We start from the raw sequence: 7,715 nt of genomic DNA, 5'->3' as shown, positions 1-7,715 counted from the left end.
CTGAATTCCGGCACCATCCCCCACAGGACGAGGTTGCTCAGAGTCAGAGGGATTCCATGCTCTATCCACACTGTGACGTCCACCATCCATAGCTGAGCTCATTGTCTCTTCTCCCGCACAATCTGCTGTGATGTCCTCATCTTCCATCTTACAACCTGGAGATAAAGTCAGAGGATCCTTTGAGGGTTTCTCCATGGCGTGTCCTGGAAACATAGAAACACATGATGGAGAGATATGAGAGGGTTAGATGACTTCACTCAACATTCCATCTGGATCAGGAGGTCTGAGGGAGCAGATGTTCTCTGTGGAGGTCCCAACCAGCTGGGACTCCTCCCCTGTTCAGTCAAAGGGCCTTTGGTCCTCCTCCCAGATCACTTCTACATTTACACAGCTCTGTCAGAAGAGGCGGAGCCAATGGGGACTGGGAGGAGCATGCTCTTCACCCAACCACAAGCCTAGGCATTGGGTCATGTGATCTCTGAGGAACAAGACAAGACTTGTAGACCCTTCACCACAGAACAAGTGACCCCAGGCCTAGGCTTCTGGTGATGAGCAGCACTGGAGGGAGCTTGGAGAAGTATGTTCTCCTGGAAAGAGAAGTGTTTCAGTCTTTGTTACTTTTCATCCCAACAAGACTGATAATAGAGTTTTATGTTTAGCTAGAAGTCTGCTGGAAGACGAGGAACCGACCTAAGAAAGGCCCAATCTGTGTCCTCATATCTGTGCTACCGGAACTAGGAGTGACACCCAACCCAATACTGCCAGCTGAGCCCCAGGACGGGTATCAGTACAGGGAGGTGACCATTATAATTATTATTACACAGCATTTATAGAGCGCCAACAGTTTGCGCAGCGCTGTACAATATAAGGAAGACATTACAATTACAGTACAATTCAAGACCAGATGGTAAGGAGGGCCCCACCCCTGAGGGCTTACAATCTGAAAGGGGAGGGGCCAGTGATACATGAGGAGGGAGCTGGGTGGGATCGGCTTCCCTGAAGAGATGAGTCTTTAGGGATCGCCTAAAGGCAGTCAGTGTGGGAGATAGTCGGACAGGTTGGGGTAGAGAGTTCCATAGGATGGGAGAGACTCTAGAGAAGTCCTGGAGGCGAGTATGGGAGGAGTTGACTAGGGAGCTGGAAAGCAGGAGGTCTTGGGAAGAGCGGAGGGGACGGTTAGGGTGATACTTGGAGACAAGGTTGGAGATGTAGCCGGGGGCGGAGTTGTGGATGGCTTTGTAAGCGATTGTTAATAAGGATGCACCGGTGCCGATACCGAGTATTTGGGCGAGTACGAGTTCGGTTTCCTCGGACGCCAGGAAACGGCTCCATGCTCTCTCATCACTTGTGATGAGAGCATGGAGCAGACTTCCCGGCCAATCAGGAAGCCGGGCAGCGTGTAATGATGCTATTGGAAGCCAGCGCAGGGATTGGCAGAAGGTTGGACCCCTACAGAAAGAGGAAGAGGAGGGGAGGAGTTAGATTTGTAGGTGACACTAAAGGAGCGCTTAGATAAGTAGGAGGAGAACCATGAGAGAGCGGAGTCTTGTATGCCAAGTGAGTGGAGTTTTTTCAGGAGCAGTGGGTGGTCAACAGTGTCAGAAGCAGCAGAGAGGTCTAATAGCAAGAGTAAGGAGTAGTGGGGGGTCAGAGTAAGGAGTAGTGGGGGGTCAGAGTAAGGAGTAGCGGGGGGTCAGAGTAAGGAATAGTGGGGGGTCAGAGTAAGGAGTAGTGGCCATTGTTGTTAGCTGTTATTAGGTCATTAGTGAGTTTTAGGAGGGCGCTTTCAGTGGAGTGTAGGGGGGCGGAGTCTCAGTGGAGTGTAGGGGGGCGGAGTCTCAGTGGAGTGTTGGGGGGTGATAGCCGGACTGTAAGGGGTCAGTGAGATTGTTATCAGCGAGGTGGCGGCTCAGGCGGCTGTAGATAAGGCGTTCTAGGAGTTTGGAGGTGAATGGGAGTAAGGAGATAGGTCTGAGATTGTTGAGGTCGGAGGGGTCCATTCATGTTTTTTGGGGTATTGGGGTGACCAGGGCATGCTTTAGAAGGGTGGGAGAGATGCCAGTAGAGAGCGAGAGATTGAAAATGTGAGTCAGAGAGTGTGGGATAGAGAATGAAGGTGACCGGAGTAGTGGTGAGGGAACACGGTCCGGGGGCGAGTGGTCAGGTGGGTGTCTGTGGAATCCCGGGAATACAGAGGACGGGGACATGTCTCTGGTGGGTTCCTGTAGCTGGATGACTCCTCCATCACACCATCCTCATCCTCCTCTTCTTTTATTTCTTCTTTAACAACGACTTTAGAGTCACTCCGGTTTCCACTCTGAATATAGAACACAATGACATCAGTGGTGACAATGTAGACGATGTACAGATCCCAATTATATCATCTGTGATGGTTCATTATCTACCTGATCATGGTGGGGGATGGTGAGATCTTCCTGGGTGGAATCCCGGGAATACAGAGGACGGGGACATCTCTCTGGTGGGTTCCTCTTACTGGATCCATCTGTAGGAAACACACACACTGACTGAATACATTGTTTCTATGTGTGTATCAGATGATGGGGGATCTAGGTGGACCCTCCGTACTGCTCTCTCCTCTTACCCGGTGATGTGAGGGGCGGCTGATCCTCCATCATGTGTTCATTGTAGAGATCCCGGTGTCCTTCTAGATACTCCCACTCCTCCATGGAGACATAGACAGAGACCTCCTGACACCTTATAGGAACCTGACACACACAATGATACCGTCACCACCCAGACACATCCCTTGTCTGTTCCTGGATCATGTCCCAGAATTCCCGGCACCGCTCACCTCTCCTGTCAGCAGCTCCATCATCTTCTTGGTGACTTCTAGAATCTTCTCCATGTTGTGTCTCTCGGGTTTTAGGGAGTAACATGGAGGCACTGTGATGGTCACATGATCACCTGACTTCAGAAGAGAAAAACACTGGATGGAGAAACCAATAGGAATATCATGTTAGAATCCCAGAATCCTCCTCACTTCTCCGGTCAGGTGTGTGTATTGGTAGAGCAATGAGTGACGTCATGTGACTAGTGATGGACGAACTTGCTATTGAAGTCTATAGAAGGTAAATGTTAGAAAGAAATTCTCTCTTGTTTTCAAGCCTAATGGACAAGGGAGCTGGGCTCTGCTCTGGGGACATGTACCAATAATACCGTTCAGCGGGGAGATGACCTCCATTTATGCAATATGAAGAGTGACATGTAAGCCCTTTATGTAGGCCCCATATGAAGAGGGAGAGATGAGGCATTTTGTGATTCAGGAAGAAAAATGACATTGGATGAAGTCAGAGACACAAAGCAGTGAACAAAGATGTCCCCTGCACACCATCCAGCAATGGAGACCTCGGGTAGTAGTGGTGCTTGTAGTGAAGTCCAAGGATTGGTGCCATGCGCATACAGAGGTAACAGCAATGAGGATCACCAGCACTCATACCATGAAATAAAACCAAGTGTTCTGTTTATTGAAGGAGCACGTCACATGCGTTGTATAGCCAACGTTCCGGAACCACGTAGGATCCCTTCATCAGGGCTGACATAGTGACAACAGAGGGAAATAAAAGTCCTCTTATATATACCCCAAACATCTCCTCTTTATTCTGCCCCTGGATGACATCCCGCCTCGCTGATGCTGTGCCTCTCCCTCACTTTCTTCCTCTACACTCCGGGGCCCCCCAGGTACCATCTGCTACCTCATCAACCCCCCACCTTCCTCATCACTGGAGACCACATGGCAGGAACATCACTGACAATTGATTCTTCCTGCATGGTGTCCCCTCCCCCTGTGTGACATGTGATCTCTTCCTCAACATCCGATAACATCAACTGCTGCCCAACCTCCTGCAGCAAGCGACGGAAGCCGCGCCGAAATAATTCCACCGACTCCTTCCTGACAGTTTGCATGGCGACGGCGGGATGACATGGTGAAGAAGAGGGAACATTTGTAGCTGCATAGGACACTGAGCTACTCCGGACCTGAGAGGAGGATGATGATGATGATGATGATGGAGGCTTGGATATTCACTCCACCACCACCGTCCATGTTCCGGCTATATGGCACGGCCACTGCCAGACAGGAAGGGGAGATGTGTCCGGCCACCACTTTGGTCTGCGGATGCACAACCAGCTTGCCACCTTCTGGCTGCACTTGAAGAACCTCGGCCTCTCCCTTTAGGCCTCCCAGACATGGTGACAATCGGGGATTGGCTAATTTTTTATCAGCTATGGCAGTGGGGGGGATATGTAGTTCTGTATGACTCTGTGATATGACACTACTAGCACTGTACATGGAGCACAGACTGTCTCTCCATCACCAACCCCAACACACACTGACAGGAGGATGCTGGGAGAGCCGGCTGTTATAGAGATGGGGCCGCCACATTCTCCAAGCCCCGTTACTGACCAGAATTCTACAACAGACCAGAGGTCACAGGTCATGCAAAGCATTATGGGGGTAGTCACAAACCTAACATGGCAGCGAATGCGCACCACATCCCTACATGTGACCTCCCAGAATCCTCCTCACCTCTCCGGTCTGGTCTGTGTTTTATTAATAGAGATTAGAGTGATGTCATGTGACCTCCCAGAATCCTCCTCACCTCTCCGGTCAGCAGGTAGATGATCTCCAGGGTGAGGTTTAGTATCCTCTCAGTCATGTGACTCCGGTCCTCCTCCATCTTCACTGATGTGGTCATGTGATCTCTGTGGACGGATGGTGGAGAATTATCTGGACTGTACTGGTTGTATAATATTAGGATGGGGATATAAGGGGGTAATAGGTGGGCTGCCCCCAGTGGGAATTGCCCCATGTAGATAGGGTCACTCAGTGTTTGTTGGGTTTCTTGCCCCCTACAAACCTGTTATATTTCCTCCTCCCGGCCTGATCAGACATGACACTTCCTGTTTTGTCTCTGATCTATGTTTCTTAGTTGTAGATCTGCAGACAAGGAACGATAAATAGAATCTTTCTCTAATTGTCTGATGGTCACCTTTGTCCTTTGGGGGGGACTAGAGGAGCTACTAGAGGTTCAGCAGGGACTTGTGTGTCCTCATCACGGGGTACTCGGCCCGCTTTGTCCAGCAGAAGTCGGAGCCCAAAAATCATTCTCATTATTTCATATCAGAAAAATGTCTTCTTTTCCTGTCCTGAGACTGGAGACAGACGTGTTTGTATGAAGAGCCAACAGGCCCAGTCCATACCCACCAACAGTCCCGGGTTCTGGAGGACCGTCCTGGAGGAGTAGGAGGAAGAGGGGACATCAGCAATGCTGGCTGAATAGTGTCTCCTCTGTCCTGGGAGAAGGGAAGATGGAGCCACCACTGCGACACACTAAACTAAGTCCTCATTCACACCATAGTGTATCGGGAACGTGCGCCAGATCCACACAAAGGTGCGCAATTCATCAACCGCAAATTCTACCAAAATTTTTATCTTGGAAATTGGTGTCAAATTTTAGAACAACCCGAATCTGAATCTCATCCCTAATACAAGAGACTGCTCAGGTGACACATCTCCAACATGAAGACAATGTTCTGACCTCATAAACGGGTAAAAGTTGTGACCCTGAACAGATTAATTTATACATTTCTACTCTAAATATGTGTAGCAGCATCTGCTGGAGATAAAAGACGTCACATTGACTATGGCGGACAGACATGACGGGTATAAATAAAATATAATATCTTATTACCTCCTCTGCTGCCAGTTCCTGCAATGTCTCCTTTGTACGGCCTCACAACTAACTTCTCACCTGGAACTTCCTGTCTGTACCTGACTTCACTTCCTGTCATAGAGACTTCCTGTCTGCATGTGACATCACTTCCTGTCATAGAGACTTCCGGTCTCGGTATAGGTGAGGTCACCACCTCCTGGAGCTCAGAGGAACTGCAGCCTCGAGAAACGTCTTGTAGAGTGAACTCTGCCTTGTCATTGTTGCCGACTGTCCCGGATGGTCATCAGTCACGCCTAGACCCAGCTAGTCCACTCAGCTGCCAAGGCCGGGCTTTGGCAATGGGCAGACATGTGGCCCCCTTCCATAATTATAACACCCTCACAAAGACCTGAGAATGAGGGAGATGATCTGAGAGAAGTCCCCGTGGGGTTCTTTTAGGTTTCTAACACATCCTCGGTGATCTATGAGCGTGGGGAGCGTGATATCATTCCAGCAATAGATCATTTCACCATTCTGATTTGTGTCCCGGTCATATTTGCCCCTTAATGGTCTTTTCCTGTCCCGAGGAGCTTGTGACTTCAGAATATAGGAGCGGGATGATGTCACAGATATTCTCTTCATTTACTGATATTAGAGATATTTGATTCATTCCGTAGTCACCAGAGGAGACAGAAGTCCACAATGTGAGTAGAAGGCTTGGACCTGGACACGGAGGTCCATGGAAGGACCTGAGACCCGGCCACTAATGACCCCTTGACAGGTCATCCAGGCTTGTGTGCAGATCAGGATGGACATCTTCAGACGTGTCACCTACAACCCCAGCAGAGGAGGAGAGATCTATACACAATGGACTCCACGTTGTCTGAGAAACGTTTGTCCTTTCCTTAGATCAGAGGGATTATGTTTCATCTCTAATAACATCCAACATATCAGTCACAGGGAGATGATAGGACACATTATGGGCCGCATGCAGATGCCAAATTGTATGTTTCGGGGGAACGCAATCACCTAGAGACCAACAGAACCGCTATATGGGGCCGGCATTAGGATGATGCGCTGCTGTCAGAATTCTTACCCCAACCATTAGAACCAGGAGGTCCATATAACTTACAGCCCCTTAAGGAGGCCAGAACCCATCACAACAGGTGAAGATACAACCTCCAAAGGTGTTGGGGGTGAGTCCATCCCACGTCAATACCTCTATAAATTGAGCAGCATGAAAAATGGGCTGTGTAAGTCACTTGGGGCTTCTCGTGTTAAAGTTCTGCCTGGTGGAATGGCACAAGTGACCCTAGATGATGATGACAACAATACAATTCCTATACTCGTCAGCGCCATCTCGGGATTCCAGTGCCTGGTGGAACTTTTATACATGAAGCCTTTGGAGCTTTTTTCTTAACAAGGCAGATTGCTGGAACTTCGGTGTGCCCCTGCCAGCGGGACGGACCATACTGCCCAGAACCGGTAAAGACTATTTTTGTTTCTTTCTACCTTTTTATGTCATTGCCACATTTCTGTGCGTCCTTTTATAGATTTATTTATTGTGTCATCTCCACTTTTGTAGATATTTCTTCTGCACTTAGGGACCTGAGGATAATACATTGATATAAATAAGTGGCTTCTGTGTCCTAAGCTAAGAATTCCTCCTCCTGGAGAGATGGTTGTGTTGGGGTAACAGTGTCTGTATGCTCCGTGTAAGTCCATTGTCACTCCGAATGAAATTGTATTGTGTGAGTGCAGATTGGTGTCAGTGTGTGTCAGCCAGCGGATCTGCTAGGTAATTATATAATAACGTATTTTTCGCTCCATAAGACGCACTTTTTTTCACGATCCCCCATAGGAGCTCACCATAGAGCCCATTGAGCAGACGAAGAACGACGTTCTTCGTCTGCTCTGTGTGATTACTGAGACAGTGCCACCTGCCTCAGCAGTCACTAACTGCAGCTTCTGTGAGACAATTTCTGTCACAGAAGCCATGCGTCCTATCGTCCAGAGCGTCTTATAGACCGCAAAATACGGTAA

General features: G+C 49.1%; 1 long non-coding RNA gene across 1 annotated transcript; it reads right to left on the bottom strand.

Annotated features, from left to right (window-relative positions):
- Positions 1–2,705: 2,705 nt before the first annotated feature.
- LOC108801889 lies at positions 2,706–4,653 on the bottom strand. The gene is made up of 3 exons (XR_001942180.1): positions 4,620–4,653; positions 2,813–2,947; positions 2,706–2,726 (listed from the first exon to the last, which is right to left on the bottom strand). It is a non-coding gene; the product is annotated as an uncharacterized LOC108801889 (long non-coding RNA).
- Between the last annotated feature and the right edge of the window lie 3,062 nt (positions 4,654–7,715).

The sequence above is a fragment of the Nanorana parkeri genome, unplaced genomic scaffold, assembly GCF_000935625.1.
Source record: "Nanorana parkeri isolate BGI_ZX_2015 unplaced genomic scaffold, ASM93562v1 scaffold2546, whole genome shotgun sequence".
NCBI lineage: Eukaryota > Metazoa > Chordata > Amphibia > Anura > Dicroglossidae > Nanorana > Nanorana parkeri.
This window is presented reverse-complemented; position numbering and strand designations above follow the sequence as displayed.